General features: G+C 50.4%; 22 non-coding genes and 3 pseudogenes across 22 annotated transcripts; all 25 read left to right on the top strand.

Moving 5' to 3' along the window:
• Positions 1-601: 601 nt before the first annotated feature.
• On the top strand, positions 602-708 carry LOC121902971. The gene has a single exon (XR_006097934.1). It is a non-coding gene; the product is annotated as a U6 spliceosomal RNA (small nuclear RNA).
• Positions 709-1093: 385 nt separating this feature from the next.
• LOC121902874 lies at positions 1094-1209 on the top strand. Its single transcript, XR_006097843.1, has one exon. It is a non-coding gene; the product is annotated as a U5 spliceosomal RNA (small nuclear RNA).
• An 807-nt stretch (positions 1210-2016) lies between these two features.
• Positions 2017-2207, top strand: LOC121902699. The gene has a single exon (XR_006097689.1). It is a non-coding gene; the product is annotated as a U2 spliceosomal RNA (small nuclear RNA).
• Positions 2208-3096: 889 nt separating this feature from the next.
• LOC121902970 lies at positions 3097-3203 on the top strand. Its single transcript, XR_006097933.1, has one exon. It is a non-coding gene; the product is annotated as a U6 spliceosomal RNA (small nuclear RNA).
• A 385-nt stretch (positions 3204-3588) lies between these two features.
• On the top strand, positions 3589-3704 carry LOC121902873. The gene has a single exon (XR_006097842.1). It is a non-coding gene; the product is annotated as a U5 spliceosomal RNA (small nuclear RNA).
• Positions 3705-4511: 807 nt separating this feature from the next.
• On the top strand, positions 4512-4702 carry LOC121902698. Its single transcript, XR_006097688.1, has one exon. It is a non-coding gene; the product is annotated as a U2 spliceosomal RNA (small nuclear RNA).
• An 889-nt stretch (positions 4703-5591) lies between these two features.
• LOC121902969 lies at positions 5592-5698 on the top strand. The gene has a single exon (XR_006097932.1). It is a non-coding gene; the product is annotated as a U6 spliceosomal RNA (small nuclear RNA).
• A 385-nt stretch (positions 5699-6083) lies between these two features.
• LOC121902870 lies at positions 6084-6199 on the top strand. Its single transcript, XR_006097840.1, has one exon. It is a non-coding gene; the product is annotated as a U5 spliceosomal RNA (small nuclear RNA).
• An 807-nt stretch (positions 6200-7006) lies between these two features.
• On the top strand, positions 7007-7158 carry LOC121902789 (annotated as a pseudogene).
• A 2267-nt stretch (positions 7159-9425) lies between these two features.
• LOC121902780 lies at positions 9426-9601 on the top strand (annotated as a pseudogene).
• Positions 9602-10490: 889 nt separating this feature from the next.
• LOC121902968 lies at positions 10491-10597 on the top strand. Its single transcript, XR_006097931.1, has one exon. It is a non-coding gene; the product is annotated as a U6 spliceosomal RNA (small nuclear RNA).
• Positions 10598-10982: 385 nt separating this feature from the next.
• Positions 10983-11098, top strand: LOC121902869. The gene has a single exon (XR_006097839.1). It is a non-coding gene; the product is annotated as a U5 spliceosomal RNA (small nuclear RNA).
• An 815-nt stretch (positions 11099-11913) lies between these two features.
• On the top strand, positions 11914-12104 carry LOC121902697. The gene has a single exon (XR_006097687.1). It is a non-coding gene; the product is annotated as a U2 spliceosomal RNA (small nuclear RNA).
• Positions 12105-12992: 888 nt separating this feature from the next.
• Positions 12993-13099, top strand: LOC121902967. Its single transcript, XR_006097930.1, has one exon. It is a non-coding gene; the product is annotated as a U6 spliceosomal RNA (small nuclear RNA).
• Positions 13100-13483: 384 nt separating this feature from the next.
• On the top strand, positions 13484-13599 carry LOC121902868. The gene has a single exon (XR_006097838.1). It is a non-coding gene; the product is annotated as a U5 spliceosomal RNA (small nuclear RNA).
• Positions 13600-14406: 807 nt separating this feature from the next.
• Positions 14407-14597, top strand: LOC121902696. The gene has a single exon (XR_006097686.1). It is a non-coding gene; the product is annotated as a U2 spliceosomal RNA (small nuclear RNA).
• An 888-nt stretch (positions 14598-15485) lies between these two features.
• Positions 15486-15592, top strand: LOC121902965. Its single transcript, XR_006097928.1, has one exon. It is a non-coding gene; the product is annotated as a U6 spliceosomal RNA (small nuclear RNA).
• A 384-nt stretch (positions 15593-15976) lies between these two features.
• Positions 15977-16092, top strand: LOC121902867. Its single transcript, XR_006097837.1, has one exon. It is a non-coding gene; the product is annotated as a U5 spliceosomal RNA (small nuclear RNA).
• An 807-nt stretch (positions 16093-16899) lies between these two features.
• LOC121902695 lies at positions 16900-17090 on the top strand. The gene has a single exon (XR_006097685.1). It is a non-coding gene; the product is annotated as a U2 spliceosomal RNA (small nuclear RNA).
• Positions 17091-17978: 888 nt separating this feature from the next.
• On the top strand, positions 17979-18085 carry LOC121902964. Its single transcript, XR_006097927.1, has one exon. It is a non-coding gene; the product is annotated as a U6 spliceosomal RNA (small nuclear RNA).
• A 385-nt stretch (positions 18086-18470) lies between these two features.
• Positions 18471-18586, top strand: LOC121902866. The gene has a single exon (XR_006097836.1). It is a non-coding gene; the product is annotated as a U5 spliceosomal RNA (small nuclear RNA).
• Positions 18587-19393: 807 nt separating this feature from the next.
• On the top strand, positions 19394-19584 carry LOC121902656. The gene has a single exon (XR_006097647.1). It is a non-coding gene; the product is annotated as a U2 spliceosomal RNA (small nuclear RNA).
• Positions 19585-20473: 889 nt separating this feature from the next.
• Positions 20474-20580, top strand: LOC121902963. The gene has a single exon (XR_006097926.1). It is a non-coding gene; the product is annotated as a U6 spliceosomal RNA (small nuclear RNA).
• A 385-nt stretch (positions 20581-20965) lies between these two features.
• On the top strand, positions 20966-21081 carry LOC121902865. Its single transcript, XR_006097835.1, has one exon. It is a non-coding gene; the product is annotated as a U5 spliceosomal RNA (small nuclear RNA).
• An 807-nt stretch (positions 21082-21888) lies between these two features.
• On the top strand, positions 21889-21994 carry LOC121902792 (annotated as a pseudogene).
• Positions 21995-22599: the final 605 nt, after the last annotated feature.

The following is a 22599-nucleotide window of genomic DNA, read 5'->3' as shown; positions in this document are numbered from 1 at the left end:
GTCTGGTAGCCCGCGTCTGAAAACCAATCCTCAGCATTGCGGCGGGGTATGTCAATCACAGGTTCCTGCTCTCTGACAAAGTTTCTTGCCGGTTACATGTAGAAAATATATTGTGCATACCGAACGCGACATTCTCAAGAATGTCGTCGGCTCGGCCTTACCCGAAAAAGGGCCTCTTTGACCCAATGGGCCATCTAGTCCGGCACCCCCTGCTGGCTTTCAGAGAAGGGCGACAACCAAGGTCGGACACACGCCACAGGCAGATGCTCAGAGCCGTCCTGTCATGCGTCATAGGAGTGGATGCTTAGCTTTGGGGCCCAAATGAAGCCTCCTGCGTGACAGACAACTTGTGCGTGGCCCCCTCATTTGGCATGAGGCCATTTCTGGCCTTAACCCACTTTGTGATTTTCACAAGCATGCGCGAAGAAGTAGCAGGCAGTTGATAGCAACTGAAAACACAGCGATGTCAACGACAGAAAGGCCCCATCCCTCGCGCTTGTCGTGCTTAATGGTGCCGCCCACTGTCCTCCAGACTGCACCGCGGTCAAGGGGCCATTCTGCCCACGGGGTAGTAAAAGGGAAGCAGCGCCTGAGGACTTGTGTGCTTGCTACGGCAGCACGTATGAAAAATTGGATTCGATACAGAGAAGATTAGCATGGCCCCTGCGAAAGGATGACACGCAAAATCGTGAAGCGTTTCCACATTTTGATCCGCTTCTGATGTCTCCTGCTCCTCTCCAGCGCCTGAGGGGGACGGTAGTACTTTGGCTGCATTTCCTGGTCTTCTTTGTCGCGTTTGACCTCGTGGATAGGCAGCTTCCTAGTACTGGTTATCTGGGTGGCCAATGTTAGGCTCGGGGAGGCCAGCTAAGGAAAATATGTCCCCGGCATGTAGAACCTGCTTCGTAGTACGGGCCCCAGAAGGTCTAGTGGCAACGACGTGACAGACGAGCAATCCCGGCGCCCAAAACTCCCTGAAGCGCAGTGCGGGGTAGGGGAATGGGTGTGGCCCGGGAGGCGAGTGAGGCTCACCGTGAAGGTTGTGGCTGGGACGACTGGGCTCCTTGGGCTGCTGTCGAGGAGCGGGCCGTACTTACTCTGGTTTCTCTTCATAACGTACAAGTCTTTCGCCTTTTACTAAAGACTTCCGTGGAGAGGAACACCCACGAGTTAAATCTATTTTTGGCAGGCTTTGCAGTTTGGCAGAGCCTCGTGTGTTTGTGAAAAGCAAAAACAGCTGTCCATAACAAGATGTGTGGGAGCACCGATCCTTGTCACCGCTGCTACTCAGTTCATCGGCCCGCTTCACCCCAACGTTTAAGTCCACGGCCAAAGGTCTTCTAAAGGTATCACCTTCGACCAGTATACGACGCTTGACCGTCCCGTTAATGAGCTTGTCCAGTCCTGTTTTCCTCAGTTAAGAAATATTGCAAAAATAAGACCTATATTGTCCCCCGTTGTTCTCGAACAATGAATCCACGCGTTCATTTTCTCCCGTTTAGGCTACTGTAACTCCCTCTACACCTGCCTCGGTCAGTCTTCTTTAAAACGTTTACAGTTAATCCAAAATACAGCAGCTAGACTTCTAACCAGAACTAGCCGTAGGTCCCACATTAACCCTGTTGTGGGGCGTCCCTCCCTCAAAGACGCCTCAAAGGCCATTGACGTCCGCAAGCCTTTCTGCATACCTCCCTTCTTCTTCCCGTGTCCTGTTTTATTTCATTTTGGTTGATTTCTCTCTGTGTCGTGTTTGTCTGTTTTATTAATCCATCTGTTTCGATTTTGCACGTGTATGTGTCTGTAAAGCACGTTGTGACTGTGTGTTTTAAAAAGTGCTGTATGAACAAAAGCTCACTTACTTACTTATTTACTTACTTACTTACTTACCTACTTACCAAGGAGCTCCTGGGCGGAGCTGCCAAGCGGCAGTCGTTCTTGCGGTCGTTTGAAACGACTGCACCACGACGAGCCAGAACTGTGCAGGAGGTGGGGCGGGGCAGCAAACAGCAAGGGTTCATCGCTTCTCGGCCTTTTGGCTAAGATCAAGTGTAGTATCTGTTCTTATCAGTTTAATATCTGATACGTCCTCTATACGGGGACAACATATTAAAAGGATTTTTTGCACTTGGAGTTGAAAAAGGGGCTTGCTCCGTTCACTCCACGCATCGACCCGGCATTGCAGTGCCGCTGGGAACGGTGCACCCTTCTCTCTGCTTTGTGGAATGCCAATTACTCAGAAGAAATGCAGCAGCCTCCTCAGTCTGCCCGTCTCAGATGGCTGCATATCAGCCATGACAACTGGGGCAAAAGTGCGGCGTGCAATGTAGAGTGACACAGAGTGAGATTTGCACCTCTGATTTGATTAGCAGACAAACATGACAGAGAGGGAACGTTGCCGTGTTGCAAATAGCTGCGAAATACACGTCGAATCTGCACAGCATTTTCCCTGCGTTTGTCCTCACTGGAGTGTCTGCGGCCACCTGCCTACTTTTGTTGTCTGGTAGCCCGCGTCTGAAAACCAATCCTCAGCATTGCGGCGGGGTATGTCAATCACAGGTTCCTGCTCTCTGACAAAGTTTCTTGCCGGTTACATGTAGAAAATATATTGTGCATACCGAACGCGACATTCTCAAGAATGTCGTCGGCTCGGCCTTACCCGAAAAAGGGCCTCTTTGACCCAATGGGCCATCTAGTCCGGCACCCCCTGCTGGCTTTCAGAGAAGGGCGACAACCAAGGTCGGACACACGCCACAGGCAGATGCTCAGAGCCGTCCTGTCATGCGTCATAGGAGTGGATGCTTAGCTTTGGGGCCCAAATGAAGCCTCCTGCGTGACAGACAACTTGTGCGTGGCCCCCTCATTTGGCATGAGGCCATTTCTGGCCTTAACCCACTTTGTGATTTTCACAAGCATGCGCGAAGAAGTAGCAGGCAGTTGATAGCAACTGAAAACACAGCGATGTCAACGACAGAAAGGCCCCATCCCTCGCGCTTGTCGTGCTTAATGGTGCCGCCCACTGTCCTCCAGACTGCACCGCGGTCAAGGGGCCATTCTGCCCACGGGGTAGTAAAAGGGAAGCAGCGCCTGAGGACTTGTGTGCTTGCTACGGCAGCACGTATGAAAAATTGGATTCGATACAGAGAAGATTAGCATGGCCCCTGCGAAAGGATGACACGCAAAATCGTGAAGCGTTTCCACATTTTGATCCGCTTCTGATGTCTCCTGCTCCTCTCCAGCGCCTGAGGGGGACGGTCGTACTTTGGCTGCATTTCCTGGTCTTCTTTGTCGCGTTTGACCTCGTGGATAGGCAGCTTCCTAGTACTGGTTATCTGGGTGGCCAATGTTAGGCTCGGGGAGGCCAGCTAAGGAAAATATGTCCCCGGCATGTAGAACCTGCTTCGTAGTACGGGCCCCAGAAGGTCTAGTGGCAACGACGTGACAGACGAGCAATCCCGGCGCCCAAAACTCCCTGAAGCGCAGTGCGGGGTAGGGGAATGGGTGTGGCCCGGGAGGCGAGTGAGGCTCACCGTGAAGGTTGTGGCTGGGACGACTGGGCTCCTTGGGCTGCTGTCGAGGAGCGGGCCGTACTTACTCTGGTTTCTCTTCATAACGTACAAGTCTTTCGCCTTTTACTAAAGACTTCCGTGGAGAGGAACACCCACGAGTTAAATCTATTTTTGGCAGGCTTTGCAGTTTGGCAGAGCCTCGTGTGTTTGTGAAAAGCAAAAACAGCTGTCCATAACAAGATGTGTGGGAGCACCGATCCTTGTCACCGCTGCTACTCAGTTCATCGGCCCGCTTCACCCCAACGTTTAAGTCCACGGCCAAAGGTCTTCTAAAGGTATCACCTTCGACCAGTATACGACGCTTGACCGTCCCGTTAATGAGCTTGTCCAGTCCTGTTTTCCTCAGTTAAGAAATATTGCAAAAATAAGACCTATATTGTCCCCCGTTGTTCTCGAACAATGAATCCACGCGTTCATTTTCTCCCGTTTAGGCTACTGTAACTCCCTCTACACCTGCCTCGGTCAGTCTTCTTTAAAACGTTTACAGTTAATCCAAAATACAGCAGCTAGACTTCTAACCAGAACTAGCCGTAGGTCCCACATTAACCCTGTTGTGGGGCGTCCCTCCCTCAAAGACGCCTCAAAGGCCATTGACGTCCGCAAGCCTTTCTGCATACCTCCCTTCTTCTTCCCGTGTCCTGTTTTATTTCATTTTGGTTGATTTCTCTCTGTGTCGTGTTTGTCTGTTTTATTAATCCATCTGTTTCGATTTTGCACGTGTATGTGTCTGTAAAGCACGTTGTGACTGTGTGTTTTAAAAAGTGCTGTATGAACAAAAGCTCACTTACTTACTTATTTACTTACTTACTTACTTACCTACTTACCAAGGAGCTCCTGGGCGGAGCTGCCAAGCGGCAGTCGTTCTTGCGGTCGTTTGAAACGACTGCACCACGACGAGCCAGAACTGTGCAGGAGGTGGGGCGGGGCAGCAAACAGCAAGGGTTCATCGCTTCTCGGCCTTTTGGCTAAGATCAAGTGTAGTATCTGTTCTTATCAGTTTAATATCTGATACGTCCTCTATACGGGGACAACATATTAAAAGGATTTTTTGCACTTGGAGTTGAAAAAGGGGCTTGCTCCGTTCACTCCACGCATCGACCCGGCATTGCAGTGCCGCTGGGAACGGTGCACCCTTCTCTCTGCTTTGTGGAATGCCAATTACTCAGAAGAAATGCAGCAGCCTCCTCAGTCTGCCCGTCTCAGATGGCTGCATATCAGCCATGACAACTGGGGCAAAAGTGCGGCGTGCAATGTAGAGTGACACAGAGTGAGATTTGCACCTCTGATTTGATTAGCAGACAAACATGACAGAGAGGGAACGTTGCCGTGTTGCAAATAGCTGCGAAATACACGTCGAATCTGCACAGCATTTTCCCTGCGTTTGTCCTCACTGGAGTGTCTGCGGCCACCTGCCTACTTTTGTTGTCTGGTAGCCCGCGTCTGAAAACCAATCCTCAGCATTGCGGCGGGGTATGTCAATCACAGGTTCCTGCTCTCTGACAAAGTTTCTTGCCGGTTACATGTAGAAAATATATTGTGCATACCGAACGCGACATTCTCAAGAATGTCGTCGGCTCGGCCTTACCCGAAAAAGGGCCTCTTTGACCCAATGGGCCATCTAGTCCGGCACCCCCTGCTGGCTTTCAGAGAAGGGCGACAACCAAGGTCGGACACACGCCACAGGCAGATGCTCAGAGCCGTCCTGTCATGCGTCATAGGAGTGGATGCTTAGCTTTGGGGCCCAAATGAAGCCTCCTGCGTGACAGACAACTTGTGCGTGGCCCCCTCATTTGGCATGAGGCCATTTCTGGCCTTAACCCACTTTGTGATTTTCACAAGCATGCGCGAAGAAGTAGCAGGCAGTTGATAGCAACTGAAAACACAGCGATGTCAACGACAGAAAGGCCCCATCCCTCGCGCTTGTCGTGCTTAATGGTGCCGCCCACTGTCCTCCAGACTGCACCGCGGTCAAGGGGCCATTCTGCCCACGGGGTAGTAAAAGGGAAGCAGCGCCTGAGGACTTGTGTGCTTGCTACGGCAGCACGTATGAAAAATTGGATTCGATACAGAGAAGATTAGCATGGCCCCTGCGAAAGGATGACACGCAAAATCGTGAAGCGTTTCCACATTTTGATCCGCTTCTGATGTCTCCTGCTCCTCTCCAGCGTCTGAGGGGGACGGTAGTACTTTGGCTGCATTTCCTGGTCTTCTTTGTCGCGTTTGACCTCGTGGATAGGCAGCTTCCTAGTACTGGTTATCTGGGTGGCCAATGTTAGGCTCGGGGAGGCCAGCTAAGGAAAATATGTCCCCGGCATGTAGAACCTGCTTCGTAGTACAGGCCCCAGAAGGTCTAGTGGCAACGACGTGACAGACGAGCAATCCCGGCGCCCAAAACTCCCTGAAGCGCAGTGCGGGGTAGGGGAATGGGTGTGGCCCGGGAGGCGAGTGAGGCTCACCGTGAAGGTTGTGGCTGGGACGACTGGGCTCCTTGGGCTGCTGTCGAGGAGCGGGCCGTACTTACTCTGGTTTCTCTTCATAACGTACAAGTCTTTCGCCTTTTACTAAAGACTTCCGTGGAGAGGAACACCCACGAGTTAAATCTATTTTTGGCAGGCTTTGCAGTTTGGCAGAGCCTCGTGTGTTTGTGAAAAGCAAAAACAGCTGTCCATAACAAGATGTGTGGGAGCACCGATCCTTGTCACCGCTGCTACTCAGTTCATCGGCCCGCTTCACCCCAACCTTTAAGTCCACGGCCAAAGGTCTTCTAAAGGTATCACCTTCGACCAGTATACGACGCTTGACCGTCCCGTTAATGAGCTTGTCCAGTCCTGTTTTCCTCAGTTAAGAAATATTGCAAAAATAAGACCTATATTGTCCCCCGTTGTTCTCGAACAATGAATCCACGCGTTCATTTTCTCCCGTTTAGGCTACTGTAACTCCCTCTACACCTGCCTCGGTCAGTCTTCTTTAAAACGTTTACAGTTAATCCAAAATACAGCAGCTAGACTTCTAACCAGAACTAGCCGTAGGTCCCGCATTAACCCTGTTGTGGGGCGTCCCTCCCTCAAAGACGCCTCAAAGGCCATTGACGTCCGCAAGCCTTTCTGCATACCTCCCTTCTTCTTCCCGTGTCCTGTTTTATTTCATTTTGGTTGATTTCTCTCTGTGTCGTGTTTGTCTGTTTTATTAATCCATCTGTTTCGATTTTGCACGTGTATGTGTCTGTAAAGCACGTTGTGACTGTGTGTTTTAAAAAGTGCTGTATGAACAAAAGCTCACTTACTTACTTATTTACTTACTTACTTACTTACCTACTTACCAAGGAGCTCCTGGGCGGAGCTGCCAAGCGGCAGTCGTTCTTGCGGTCGTTTGAAACGACTGCACCACGACGAGCCAGAACTGTGCAGGAGGTGGGGCGGGGCAGCAAACAGCAAGGGTTCATCGCTTCTCGGCCTTTTGGCTAAGATCAAGTGTAGTATCTGTTCTTATCACAAAAAGAAAGACAAGACTGACCTGAAGAACTGGAGACCTATCACACTGTTAAATTTTGACTGCAAACTATTTAGTAAAGTTTTAGCATCTCGTATGTCCTTGGTTTTAGAAGAGGTGATTCACCCGGATCAAGCCTGTGCCATCCCGGGGAGGAAGATCACCGACAGCCTCGTACTGATCCGAGACACCATCTGTTACGCGAGAGACAGAAACATCCGGCTAGTAGTACTCAATCTAGATTTTGAGAAAGCCTTTGATCGGGTCTCGCACCAGTACCTTTTCCAGGTACTGCTAAAAATGGGGTTCCCAGAGAGGTTTGTAGCTTGGGTGGGATTGCTGTACCGGGGCATTACCAGCAAATTCGTTGTTAACGGGCATCTGACAAAAGCAGTCGATATCAACTGCGGCGTCCGTCAGGGTTGTCCGTTATCTGCCCTCCTCTATGTCACCTGTATAGAACCACTGGCACAGGTCTTGAGAAGGGACCAAATAATCAATGGGGTGGGAGTTCCAGGGAGCGGGGGACTTGTCACCAAGTGTGTTTTATATATGGACGACGTGAACATTTTATGCACTGACCTTTTATCTGTTAACAGGACGCTGGACTTGACTGACTGGTTTGGACGGGCCTCTGGGTCTAAATTAAACAGAGGCAAGACCCAAGCCCAGTTTTATGGACCATGGACAGCGACTGAGACGACAGGACTCCCTTTGACTATGACCCAGACTGACCAGAAAATACTGGGGATTAAATTTGACAGGGAAGGGGGAGGTAGAACAAATTGGCCAGACGTGGTAGGGAAAGTACGGCAAAGACTAGGGTACTGGGGACTTAGAGGACTGACCATGGAAGGAAAGGTTTTAATCATTAAAGCAGTGATTTTACCTTTGCTTTTACTGATCAGTTCTGTTTTTATCCCACCTAGGAGAGTGCTTTTAGATCTGGACCGAGCCATCTTTTATTTTCTGTGGGGCTCGAAGTGGGAAAGGCTAAGAAGAGAGATCATGAAGAAGCCAAAAGAAAAAGGAGGAAAAGGAGTGCCCGATCTATATCTGTTTTTAGGAAGTAGATACACAACACTGCACCTCAAAATAGCTACAGACCCATCCGGAAACCCCAAGACAAAAGCAATGACACGATTCTGGATGGGATCTTACCTCAGAAAGATGAAGTTTTTACCCACAGATCTCAAAGTACCTGTGTCTTTTAACCTGCCACCTGTTTATGCTTTTATCCAGACGTTTTTTAAGCATTTTAACTTGGAGCAGGAGGAGCTGCATATTTTAACTAACCACCGGTCTCTGATTTCTGTTGTGCAGGAGCGGGAACCAGTGAGTCCAGTGCGCGGGCTCGCATTCGGCGAGCCCTCAACAGTTTGGCGCAACGTCAACCATTCCGCTCTTCCAAACAGACTCCGGGACCTGTCATGGATGGTGGCTCATGAGATCCTCCCAGTTAGGTCCGTTATGCACTCCCGGGGCATGTCAACGCTCTCAACCTGCCCCCGACCTGGTTGTGGCGCGCCTGAGTCGGTGAGGCATCTGCTCTGGGAGTGCAGTGCTGCCGTAGACCAGTGGGCAACAGCCGGCTCCTTACAATTCCCGTACTTGCCAGCATGGGAGGTCCTCACAGCACAACTAGTGCTCTATGGGGTGAGCCAAACAGCGATAAAAAAGAATGACTTTGCCAAGCAGTGGCTCACCCTAGCTGCCATCAAAGACGCCATGTGGACCTCCAGAAACTTGCTGGTAAGAAAGCACATGCAGATCCCCCCCGTGGCTGTGATCCGGATGGCCGCAGCGACGGCCCAAGCGGCCGGAGCTGCTGGCGGCGGGCCTAGGACACAGCCACAAAGAAGCATCGCCTCTGTGCCCATTCGGAGGAAGGAGCCGGAGCTACACGCAAAAAGGTCAAAGCAGCGGCGGCCTGGCTCTCCGGGTGAGGCAGGTGGGAAGGAGCATCAGGGTGAGAGTCTCCTCTGAGCACCTTGACAGGATCCCGAGAGACCCGTTGTTTGGGAGAGCGGAATGAGTTACCCTTGGTAGGGACTCACTGCGCTCCTGCACAAAGAAGGACCTGGCAAAAACATCTTAACGAAATGCACTCCTTTTTAAAGACTTTTAAAATGGACACTCAAAACATACTGTCATCCACATGAGAAGTGTTTTATGAATGGCTTTTACCTGTGACAATGCTGGTTTTATCTGTAATACCTCTTAAAACAAAAGTTTTATTGTTTTAAATGTGGTTTTACAGATCACACTGATTTATTTAATTATTTCTTTATTTATGAATTGCATTTTCAAGGTAACTTTTATGTCATGAATATGAACAACTTTGATGAAATGTGTTTGAAATGAGTGTCAATAAATTTTTCCGAAAGAAAAAATCTGTTCTTATCAGTTTAATATCTGATACGTCCTCTATAAGGGGACAACATATTAAAAGGATTTTTTGCACTTGGAGTTGAAAAAGGGGCTTGCTCCGTTCACTCCACGCATCGACCCGGCATTGCAGTGCCGCTGGGAACGGTGCACCCTTCTCTCTGCTTTGTGGAATGCCAATTACTCAGAAGAAATGCAGCAGCCTCCTCAGTCTGCCCGTCTCAGATGGCTGCATATCAGCCATGACAACTGGGGCAAAAGTGCGGCGTGCAATGTAGAGTGACACAGAGTGAGATTTGCACCTCTGATTTGATTAGCAGACAAACATGACAGAGAGGGAACGTTGCCGTGTTGCAAATAGCTGCGAAATACACGTCGAATCTGCACAGCATTTTCCCTGCGTTTGTCCTCACTGGAGTGTCTGCGGCCACCTGCCTACTTTTGTTGTCTGGTAGCCCGCGTCTGAAAACCAATCCTCAGCATTGCGGCGGGGTATGTCAATCACAGGTTCCTGCTCTCTGACAAAGTTTCTTGCCGGTTACATGTAGAAAATATATTGTGCATACCGAACGCGACATTCTCAAGAATGTCGTCGGCTCGGCCTTACCCGAAAAAGGGCCTCTTTGACCCAATGGGCCATCTAGTCCGGCACCCCCTGCTGGCTTTCAGAGAAGGGCGACAACCAAGGTCGGACACACGCCACAGGCAGATGCTCAGAGCCGTCCTGTCATGCGTCATAGGAGTGGATGCTTAGCTTTGGGGCCCAAATGAAGCCTCCTGCGTGACAGACAACTTGTGCGTGGCCCCCTCATTTGGCATGAGGCCATTTCTGGCCTTAACCCACTTTGTGATTTTCACAAGCATGCGCGAAGAAGTAGCAGGCAGTTGATAGCAACTGAAAACACAGCGATGTCAACGACAGAAAGGCCCCATCCCTCGCGCTTGTCGTGCTTAATGGTGCCGCCCACTGTCCTCCAGACTGCACCGCGGTCAAGGGGCCATTCTGCCCACGGGGTAGTAAAAGGGAAGCAGCGCCTGAGGACTTGTGTGCTTGCTACGGCAGCACGTATGAAAAATTGGATTCGATACAGAGAAGATTAGCATGGCCCCTGCGAAAGGATGACACGCAAAATCGTGAAGCGTTTCCACATTTTGATCCGCTTCTGATGTCTCCTGCTCCTCTCCAGCGCCTGAGGGGGACGGTAGTACTTTGGCTGCATTTCCTGGTCTTCTTTGTCGCGTTTGACCTCGTGGATAGGCAGCTTCCTAGTACTGGTTATCTGGGTGGCCAATGTTAGGCTCGGGGAGGCCAGCTAAGGAAAATATGTCCCCGGCATGTAGAACCTGCTTCGTAGTACAGGCCCCAGAAGGTCTAGTGGCAACGACGTGACAGACGAGCAATCCCGGCGCCCAAAACTCCCTGAAGCGCAGTGCGGGGTAGGGGAATGGGTGTGGCCCGGGAGGCGAGTGAGGCTCACCGTGAAGGTTGTGGCTGGGACGACTGGGCTCCTTGGGCTGCTGTCGAGGAGCGGGCCGTACTTACTCTGGTTTCTCTTCATAACGTACAAGTCTTTCGCCTTTTACTAAAGACTTCCGTGGAGAGGAACACCCACGAGTTAAATCTATTTTTGGCAGGCTTTGCAGTTTGGCAGAGCCTCGTGTGTTTGTGAAAAGCAAAAACAGCTGTCCATAACAAGATGTGTGGGAGCACCGATCCTTGTCACCGCTGCTACTCAGTTCATCGGCCCGCTTCACCCCAACCTTTAAGTCCACGGCCAAAGGTCTTCTAAAGGTATCACCTTCGACCAGTATACGACGCTTGACCGTCCCGTTAATGAGCTTATCCAGTCCTGTTTTCCTCAGTTAAGAAATATTGCAAAAATAAGACCTATATTGTCCCCCGTTGTTCTCGAACAATGAATCCACGCGTTCATTTTCTCCCGTTTAGGCTACTGTAACTCCCTCTACACCTGCCTCGGTCAGTCTTCTTTAAAACGTTTACAGTTAATCCAAAATACAGCAGCTAGACTTCTAACCAGAACTAGCCGTAGGTCCCACATTAACCCTGTTGTGGGGCGTCCCTCCCTCAAAGACGCCTCAAAGGCCATTGACGTCCGCAAGCCTTTCTGCATACCTCCCTTCTTCTTCCCGTGTCCTGTTTTATTTCATTTTGGTTGATTTCTCTCTGTGTCGTGTTTGTCTGTTTTATTAATCCATCTGTTTCGATTTTGCACGTGTATGTGTCTGTAAAGCACGTTGTGACTGTGTGTTTTAAAAAGTGCTGTATGAACAAAAGCTCACTTACTTACTTATTTACTTACTTACTTACTTACTTACTTACCTACTTACCAAGGAGCTCCTGGGCGGAGCTGCCAAGCGGCAGTCGTTCTTGCGGTCGTTTGAAACGACTGCACCACGACGAGCCAGAACTGTGCAGGAGGTGGGGCGGGGCAGCAAACAGCAAGGGTTCATCGCTTCTCGGCCTTTTGGCTAAGATCAAGTGTAGTATCTGTTCTTATCAGTTTAATATCTGATACGTCCTCTATACGGGGACAACATATTAAAAGGATTTTTTGCACTTGGAGTTGAAAAAGGGGCTTGCTCCGTTCACTCCACGCATCGACCCGGCATTGCAGTGCCGCTGGGAACGGTGCACCCTTCTCTCTGCTTTGTGGAATGCCAATTACTCAGAAGAAATGCAGCAGCCTCCTCAGTCTGCCCGTCTCAGATGGCTGCATATCAGCCATGACAACTGGGGCAAAAGTGCGGCGTGCAATGTAGAGTGACACAGAGTGAGATTTGCACCTCTGATTTGATTAGCAGACAAACATGACAGAGAGGGAACGTTGCCGTGTTGCAAATAGCTGCGAAATACACGTCGAATCTGCACAGCATTTTCCCTGCGTTTGTCCTCACTGGAGTGTCTGCGGCCACCTGCCTACTTTTGTTGTGTGGTAGCCCGCGTCTGAAAACCAATCCTCAGCATTGCGGCGGGGTATGTCAATCACAGGTTCCTGCTCTCTGACAAAGTCTCTTGCCGGTTACATGTAGAAAATATATTGTGCATACCGAACGCGACATTCTCAAGAATGTCGTCGGCTCGGCCTTACCCGAAAAAGGGCCTCTTTGACCCAATGGGCCATCTAGTCCGGCACCCCCTGCTGGCTTTCAGAGAAGGGCGACAACCAAGGTCGGACACACGCCACAGGCAGATGCTCAGAGCCGTCCTGTCATGCGTCATAGGACTGGATGCTTAGCTTTGGGGCCCAAATGAAGCCTCCTGCGTGACAGACAACTTGTGCGTGGCCCCCTCATTTGGCATGAGGCCATTTCTGGCCTTACCCACTTTGTGATTTTCACAAGCATGCGCGAAGAAGTAGCAGGCAGTTGATAGCAACTGAAAACACAGCGATGTCAACGACAGAAAGGCCCCATCCCTCGCGCTTGTCGTGCTTAATGGTGCCGCCCACTGTCCTCCAGACTGCACCGCGGTCAAGGGGCCATTCTGCCCACGGGGTAGTAAAAGGGAAGCAGCGCCTGAGGACTTGTGTGCTTGCTACGGCAGCACGTATGAAAAATTGGATTCGATACAGAGAAGATTAGCATGGCCCCTGCGAAAGGATGACACGCAAAATCGTGAAGCGTTTCCACATTTTGATCCGCTTCTGATGTCTCCTGCTCCTCTCCAGCGTCTGAGGGGGACGGTAGTACTTTGGCTGCATTTCCTGGTCTTCTTTGTCGCGTTTGACCTCGTGGATAGGCAGCTTCCTAGTACTGGTTATCTGGGTGGCCAATGTTAGGCTCGGGAGGCCAGCTAAGGAAAATATGTCCCCGGCATGTAGAACCTGCTTCGTAGTACGGGCCCCAGAAGGTCTAGTGGCAACGACGTGACAGACGAGCAATCCCGGCGCCCAAAACTCCCTGAAGCGCAGTGCGGGGTAGGGGAATGGGTGTGGCCCGGGAGGCGAGTGAGGCTCACCGTGAAGGTTGTGGCTGGGACGACTGGGCTCCTTGGGCTGCTGTCGAGGAGCGGGCCGTACTTACTCTGGTTTCTCTTCATAACGTACAAGTCTTTCGCCTTTTACTAAAGACTTCCGTGGAGAGGAACACCCACGAGTTAAATCTATTTTTGGCAGGCTTTGCAGTTTGGCAGAGCCTCGTGTGTTTGTGAAAAGCAAAAACAGCTGTCCATAACAAGATGTGTGGGAGCACCGATCCTTGTCACCGCTGCTACTCAGTTCATCGGCCCGCTTCACCCCAACCTTTAAGTCCACGGCCAAAGGTCTTCTAAAGGTATCACCTTCGACCAGTATACGACGCTTGACCGTCCCGTTAATGAGCTTGTCCAGTCCTGTTTTCCTCAGTTAAGAAATATTGCAAAAATAAGACCTATATTGTCCCCCGTTGTTCTCGAACAATGAATCCACGCGTTCATTTTCTTCCGTTTAGGCTACCGTAACTCCCTCTACACCTGCCTCGGTCAGTCTTCTTTAAAACGTTTACAGTTAATCCAAAATACAGCAGCTAGACTTCTAACCAGAACTAGCCATAGGTCCCACATTAACCCTGTTGTGGGGCGTCCCTCCCTCAAAGACGCCTCAAAGGCCATTGACGTCCGCAAGCCTTTCTGCATACCTCCCTTCTTCTTCCCGTGTCCTGTTTTATTTCATTTTGGTTGATTTCTCTCTGTGTCATGTTTGTCTGTTTTATTAATCCATCTGTTTCGATTTTGCACGTGTATGTGTCTGTAAAGCACGTTGTGACTGTGTGTTTTAAAAAGTGCTGTATGAACAAAAGCTCACTTACTTACTTATTTACTTACTTACTTACTTACCTACTTACCAAGGAGCTCCTGGGCGGAGCTGCCAAGCGGCAGTCGTTCTTGCGGTCGTTTGAAACGACTGCACCACGACGAGCCAGAACTGTGCAGGAGGTGGTGCGGGGCAGCAAACAGCAAGGGTTCATCGCTTCTCGGCCTTTTGGCTAAGATCAAGTGTAGTATCTGTTCTTATCAGTTTAATATCTGATACGTCCTCTATACGGGGACAACATATTAAAAGGATTTTTTGCACTTGGAGTTGAAAAAGGGGCTTGCTCCGTTCACTCCACGCATCGACCCGGCATTGCAGTGCCGCTGGGAACGGTGCACCCTTCTCTCTGCTTTGTGGAATGCCAATTACTCAGAAGAAATGCAGCAGCCTCCTCAGTCTGCCCGTCTCAGATGGCTGCATATCAGCCATGACAACTGGGGCAAAAGTGCGGCGTGCAATGTAGAGTGACACAGAGTGAGATTTGCACCTCTGATTTGATTAGCAGACAAACATGACAGAGAGGGAACGTTGCCGTGTTGCAAATAGCTGCGAAATACACGTCGAATCTGCACAGCATTTTCCCTGCGTTTGTCCTCACTGGAGTGTCTGCGGCCACCTGCCTACTTTTGTTGTGTGGTAGCCCGCGTCTGAAAACCAATCCTCAGCATTGCGGCGGGGTATGTCAATCACAGGTTCCTGCTCTCTGACAAAGTCTCTTGCCGGTTACATGTAGAAAATATATTGTGCATACCGAACGCGACATTCTCAAGAATGTCGTCGGCTCGGCCTTACCCGAAAAAGGGCCTCTTTGACCCAATGGGCCATCTAGTCCGGCACCCCCTGCTGGCTTTCAGAGAAGGGCGACAACCAAGGTCGGACACACGCCACAGGCAGATGCTCAGAGCCGTCCTGTCATGCGTCATAGGAGTGGATGCTTAGCTTTGGGGCCCAAATGAAGCCTCCTGCGTGACAGACAACTTGTGCGTGGCCCCCTCATTTGGCATGAGGCCATTTCTGGCCTTACCCACTTTGTGATTTTCACAAGCATGCGCGAAGAAGTAGCAGGCAGTTGATAGCAACTGAAAACACAGCGATGTCAACGACAGAAAGGCCCCATCCCTCGCGCTTGTCGTGCTTAATGGTGCCGCCCACTGTCCTCCAGACTGCACCGCGGTCAAGGGGCCATTCTGCCCACGGGGTAGTAAAAGGGAAGCAGCGCCTGAGGACTTGTGTGCTTGCTACGGCAGCACGTATGAAAAATTGGATTCGATACAGAGAAGATTAGCATGGCCCCTGCGAAAGGATGACACGCAAAATCGTGAAGCGTTTCCACATTTTGATCCGCTTCTGATGTCTCCTGCTCCTCTCCAGCGTCTGAGGGGGACGGTAGTACTTTGGCTGCATTTCCTGGTCTTCTTTGTCGCGTTTGACCTCGTGGATAGGCAGCTTCCTAGTACTGGTTATCTGGGTGGCCAATGTTAGGCTCGGGAGGCCAGCTAAGGAAAATATGTCCCCGGCATGTAGAACCTGCTTCGTAGTACGGGCCCCAGAAGGTCTAGTGGCAACGACGTGACAGACGAGCAATCCCGGCGCCCAAAACTCCCTGAAGCGCAGTGCGGGGTAGGGGAATGGGTGTGGCCCGGGAGGCGAGTGAGGCTCACCGTGAAGGTTGTGGCTGGGACGACTGGGCTCGTTGGGCTGCTGTCGAGGAGCGGGCCGTACTTACTCTGGTTTCTCTTCATAACGTACAAGTCTTTCGCCTTTTACTAAAGACTTCCGTGGAGAGGAACACCCACGAGTTAAATCTATTTTTGGCAGGCTTTGCAGTTTGGCAGAGCCTCGTGTGTTTGTGAAAAGCAAAAACAGCTGTCCATAACAAGATGTGTGGGAGCACCGATCCTTGTCACCGCTGCTACTCAGTTCATCGGCCCGCTTCACCCCAACCTTTAAGTCCACGGCCAAAGGTCTTCTAAAGGTATCACCTTCGACCAGTATACGACGCTTGACCGTCCCGTTAATGAGCTTGTCCAGTCCTGTTTTCCTCAGTTAAGAAATATTGCAAAAATAAGACCTATATTGTCCCCCGTTGTTCTCGAACAATGAATCCACGCGTTCATTTTCTCCCGTTTAGGCTACCGTAACTCCCTCTACACCTGCCTCGGTCAGTCTTCTTTAAAACGTTTACAGTTAATCCAAAATACAGCAGCTAGACTTCTAACCAGAACTAGCCATAGGTCCCACATTAACCCTGTTGTGGGGCGTCCCTCCCTCAAAGACGCCTCAAAGGCCATTGACGTCCGCAAGCCTTTCTGCATACCTCCCTTCTTCTTCCCGTGTCCTGTTTTATTTCATTTTGGTTGATTTCTCTCTGTGTCATGTTTGTCTGTTTTATTAATCCATCTGTTTCGATTTTGCACGTGTATGTGTCTGTAAAGCACGTTGTGACTGTGTGTTTTAAAAAGTGCTGTATGAACAAAAGCTCACTTACTTACTTATTTACTTACTTACTTACTTACCTACTTACCAAGGAGCTCCTGGGCGGAGCTGCCAAGCGGCAGTCGTTCTTGCGGTCGTTTGAAACGACTGCACCACGACGAGCCAGAACTGTGCAGGAGGTGGTGCGGGGCAGCAAACAGCAAGGGTTCATCGCTTCTCGGCCTTTTGGCTAAGATCAAGTGTAGTATCTGTTCTTATCAGTTTAATATCTGATACGTCCTCTATACGGGGACAACATATTAAAAGGATTTTTTGCACTTGGAGTTGAAAAAGGGGCTTGCTCCGTTCACTCCACGCATCGACCCGGCATTGCAGTGCCGCTGGGAACGGTGCACCCTTCTCTCTGCTTTGTGGAATGCCAATTACTCAGAAGAAATGCAGCAGCCTCCTCAGTCTGCCCGTCTCAGATGGCTGCATATCAGCCATGACAACTGGGGCAAAAGTGCGGCGTGCAATGTAGAGTGACACAGAGTGAGATTTGCACCTCTGATTTGATTAGCAGACAAACATGACAGAGAGGGAACGTTGCCGTGTTGCAAATAGCTGCGAAATACACGTCGAATCTGCACAGCATTTTCCCTGCGTTTGTCCTCACTGGAGTGTCTGCGGCCACCTGCCTACTTTTGTTGTCTGGTAGCCCGCGTCTGAAAACCAATCCTCAGCATTGCGGCGGGGTATGTCAATCACAGGTTCCTGCTCTCTGACAAAGTTTCTTGCCGGTTACATGTAGAAAATATATTGTGCATACCGAACGCGACATTCTCAAGAATGTCGTCGGCTCGGCCTTACCCGAAAAAGGGCCTCTTTGACCCAATGGGCCATCTAGTCCGGCACCCCCTGCTGGCTTTCAGAGAAGGGCGACAACCAAGGTCGGACACACGCCACAGGCAGATGCTCAGAGCCGTCCTGTCATGCGTCATAGGAGTGGATGCTTAGCTTTGGGGCCCAAATGAAGCCTCCTGCGTGACAGACAACTTGTGCGTGGCCCCCTCATTTGGCATGAGGCCATTTCTGGCCTTACCCACTTTGTGATTTTCACAAGCATGCGCGAAGAAGTAGCAGGCAGTTGATAGCAACTGAAAACACAGCGATGTCAACGACAGAAAGGCCCCATCCCTCGCGCTTGTCGTGCTTAATGGTGCCGCCCACTGTCCTCCAGACTGCACCGCGGTCAAGGGGCCATTCTGCCCACGGGGTAGTAAAAGGGAAGCAGCGCCTGAGGACTTGTGTGCTTGCTACGGCAGCACGTATGAAAAATTGGATTCGATACAGAGAAGATTAGCATGGCCCCTGCGAAAGGATGACACGCAAAATCGTGAAGCGTTTCCACATTTTGATCCGCTTCTGATGTCTCCTGCTCCTCTCCAGCGCCTGAGGGGGACGGTAGTACTTTGGCTGCATTTCCTGGTCTTCTTTGTCGCGTTTGACCTCGTGGATAGGCAGCTTCCTAGTACTGGTTATCTGGGTGGCCAATGTTAGGCTCGGGGAGGCCAGCTAAGGAAAATATGTCCCCGGCATGTAGAACCTGCTTCGTAGTACAGGCCCCAGAAGGTCTAGTGGCAACGACGTGACAGACGAGCAATCCCGGCGCCCAAAACTCCCTGAAGCGCAGTGCGGGGTAGGGGAATGGGTGTGGCCCGGGAGGCGAGTGAGGCTCACCGTGAAGGTTGTGGCTGGGACGACTGGGCTCCTTGGGCTGCTGTCGAGGAGCGGGCCGTACTTACTCTGGTTTCTCTTCATAACGTACAAGTCTTTCGCCTTTTACTAAAGACTTCCGTGGAGAGGAACACCCACGAGTTAAATCTATTTTTGGCAGGCTTTGCAGTTTGGCAGAGCCTCGTGTGTTTGTGAAAAGCAAAAACAGCTGTCCATAACAAGATGTGTGGGAGCACCGATCCTTGTCACCGCTGCTACTCAGTTCATCGGCCCGCTTCACCCCAACCTTTAAGTCCACGGCCAAAGGTCTTCTAAAGGTATCACCTTCGACCAGTATACGACGCTTGACCGTCCCGTTAATGAGCTTGTCCAGTCCTGTTTTCCTCAGTTAAGAAATATTGCAAAAATAAGACCTATATTGTCCCCCGTTGTTCTCGAACAATGAATCCACGCGTTCATTTTCTCCCGTTTAGGCTACTGTAACTCCCTCTACACCTGCCTCGGTCAGTCTTCTTTAAAACGTTTACAGTTAATCCAAAATACAGCAGCTAGACTTCTAACCAGAACTAGCCGTAGGTCCCACATTAACCCTGTTGTGGGGCGTCCCTCCCTCAAAGACGCCTCAAAGGCCATTGACGTCCGCAAGCCTTTCTGCATACCTCCCTTCTTCTTCCCGTGTCCTGTTTTATTTCATTTTGGTTGATTTCTCTCTGTGTCGTGTTTGTCTGTTTTATTAATCCATCTGTTTCGATTTTGCACGTGTATGTGTCTGTAAAGCACGTTGTGACTGTGTGTTTTAAAAAGTGCTGTATGAACAAAAGCTCACTTACTTACTTATTTACTTACTTACTTACTTACCTACTTACCAAGGAGCTCCTGGGCGGAGCTGCCAAGCGGCAGTCGTTCTTGCGGTCGTTTGAAACGACTGCACCACGACGAGCCAGAACTGTGCAGGAGGTGGGGCGGGGCAGCAAACAGCAAGGGTTCATCGCTTCTCGGCCTTTTGGCTAAGATCAAGTGTAGTATCTGTTCTTATCAGTTTAATATCTGATACGTCCTCTATAAGGGGACAACATATTAAAAGGATTTTTTGCACTTGGAGTTGAAAAAGGGGCTTGCTCCGTTCACTCCACGCATCGACCCGGCATTGCAGTGCCGCTGGGAACGGTGCACCCTTCTCTCTGCTTTGTGGAATGCCAATTACTCAGAAGAAATGCAGCAGCCTCCTCAGTCTGCCCGTCTCAGATGGCTGCATATCAGCCATGACAACTGGGGCAAAAGTGCGGCGTGCAATGTAGAGTGACACAGAGTGAGATTTGCACCTCTGATTTGATTAGCAGACAAACATGACAGAGAGGGAACGTTGCCGTGTTGCAAATAGCTGCGAAATACACGTCGAATCTGCACAGCATTTTCCCTGCGTTTGTCCTCACTGGAGTGTCTGCGGCCACCTGCCTACTTTTGTTGTCTGGTAGCCCGCGTCTGAAAACCAATCCTCAGCATTGCGGCGGGGTATGTCAATCACAGGTTCCTGCTCTCTGACAAAGTTTCTTGCCGGTTACATGTAGAAAATATATTGTGCATACCGAACGCGACATTCTCAAGAATGTCGTCGGCTCGGCCTTACCCGAAAAAGGGCCTCTTTGACCCAATGGGCCATCTAGTCCGGCACCCCCTGCTGGCTTTCAGAGAAGGGCGACAACCAAGGTCGGACACACGCCACAGGCAGATGCTCAGAGCCGTCCTGTCATGCGTCATAGGAGTGGATGCTTAGCTTTGGGGCCCAAATGAAGCCTCCTGCGTGACAGACAACTTGTGCGTGGCCCCCTCATTTGGCATGAGGCCATTTCTGGCCTTAACCCACTTTGTGATTTTCACAAGCATGCGCGAAGAAGTAGCAGGCAGTTGATAGCAACTGAAAACACAGCGATGTCAACGACAGAAAGGCCCCATCCCTCGCGCTTGTCGTGCTTAATGGTGCCGCCCACTGTCCTCCAGACTGCACCGCGGTCAAGGGGCCATTCTGCCCACGGGGTAGTAAAAGGGAAGCAGCGCCTGAGGACTTGTGTGCTTGCTACGGCAGCACGTATGAAAAATTGGATTCGATACAGAGAAGATTAGCATGGCCCCTGCGAAAGGATGACACGCAAAATCGTGAAGCGTTTCCACATTTTGATCCGCTTCTGATGTCTCCTGCTCCTCTCCAGCGCCTGAGGGGGACGGTAGTACTTTGGCTGCATTTCCTGGTCTTCTTTGTCGCGTTTGACCTCGTGGATAGGCAGCTTCCTAGTACTGGTTATCTGGGTGGCCAATGTTAGGCTCGGGGAGGCCAGCTAAGGAAAATATGTCCCCGGCATGTAGAACCTGCTTCGTAGTACAGGCCCCAGAAGGTCTAGTGGCAACGACGTGACAGACGAGCAATCCCGGCGCCCAAAACTCCCTGAAGCGCAGTGCGGGGTAGGGGAATGGGTGTGGCCCGGGAGGCGAGTGAGGCTCACCGTGAAGGTTGTGGCTGGGACGACTGGGCTCCTTGGGCTGCTGTCGAGGAGCGGGCCGTACTTACTCTGGTTTCTCTTCATAACGTACAAGTCTTTCGCCTTTTACTAAAGACTTCCGTGGAGAGGAACACCCACGAGTTAAATCTATTTTTGGCAGGCTTTGCAGTTTGGCAGAGCCTCGTGTGTTTGTGAAAAGCAAAAACAGCTGTCCATAACAAGATGTGTGGGAGCACCGATCCTTGTCACCGCTGCTACTCAGTTCATCGGCCCGCTTCACCCCAACGTTTAAGTCCACGGCCAAAGGTCTTCTAAAGGTATCACCTTCGACCAGTATACGACGCTTGACCGTCCCGTTAATGAGCTTGTCCAGTCCTGTTTTCCTCAGTTAAGAAATATTGCAAAAATAAGACCTATATTGTCCCCCGTTGTTCTCGAACAATGAATCCACGCGTTCATTTTCTCCCGTTTAGGCTACCGTAACTCCCTCTACACCTGCCTCGGTCAGTCTTCTTTAAAACGTTTACAGTTAATCCAAAATACAGCAGCTAGACTTCTAACCAGAACTAGCCGTAGGTCCCACATTAACCCTGTTGTGGGGAGTCCCTCCCTCAAAGACGCCTCAAAGGCCATTGACGTCCGCAAGCCTTTCTGCATACCTCCCTTCTTCTTCCCGTGTCCTGTTTTATTTCATTTTGGTTGATTTCTCTCTGTGTCGTGTTTGTCTGTTTTATTAATCCATCTGTTTCGATTTTGCACGTGTATGTGTCTGTAAAGCACGTTGTGACTGTGTGTTTTAAAAAGTGCTGTATGAACAAAAGCTCACTTACTTACTTATTTACTTACTTACTTACTTACCTACTTACCAAGGAGCTCCTGGGCGGAGCTGCCAAGCGGCAGTCGTTCTTGCGGTCGTTTGAAACGACTGCACCACGACGAGCCAGAACTGTGCAGGAGGTGGGGCGGGGCAGCAAACAGCAAGGGTTCATCGCTTCTCGGCCTTTTGGCTAAGATCAAGTGTAGTATCTGTTCTTATCAGGTGAGGCGGGAGTGGGGGAGGGGCCTGCAACAGCCCCACCAATGGAGAGTTCTGTGGAGGATGGGGTGATGCAGGCAGAGGGCGGAGCTAGCTCTGAATGTGAAGAAGTCCAATCACAAGAAGACAGCGAGGATGCCCCCCTCCCCGCAGCCCAGCAATCAAAGAGGCCTGCATCAGAATTGTCCTCTGAGTCTCCTGTAGTCTCAGAGAAGAGGGGAAGAGTTGGGATTTTCTCAGACAGTTCATCTGTGGAGGAACCCAGAGTCTTCCCCTCCAGTTCACCAAATGAGGTCTCGTTTTTAACAATAGCTCTGCAATCAACCCCTAGAGACTCAAAATTAAATGCGACACTGTGTCCAAGGCCAACCCCCAGAGTCCGATTGGGGAATGGAGCTCAACCCCTTCACTCTTCACCAGTGGGAGTGAAGGAAGAGCTACATTCACAAGAAATTGCCTAACACTTGTTTTACTTTTTAAAGGTATTCTAATGTTTTAAGCTCCTTTCTAGTCTTTTAAAATTTCATACCTGTTGTTTTTAACCATACTCATGACACTCACCTTCTCAACCATCAATGTGAGAAGTGTGAAGTCGAGAGTTAGAGCCCAAAGTGTTTTATCCTTTCTTCATTCTTTTAAGTCAGATGTGTTTTTAATACAGG

This window comes from Thunnus maccoyii, chromosome 8 (genome assembly GCF_910596095.1).
Source record: "Thunnus maccoyii chromosome 8, fThuMac1.1, whole genome shotgun sequence".
Lineage (NCBI taxonomy): Eukaryota > Metazoa > Chordata > Actinopteri > Scombriformes > Scombridae > Thunnus > Thunnus maccoyii.
The sequence above is the reverse complement of the archived record's forward strand: the minus strand, read 5'-3'. Positions and strand labels throughout refer to the sequence as shown.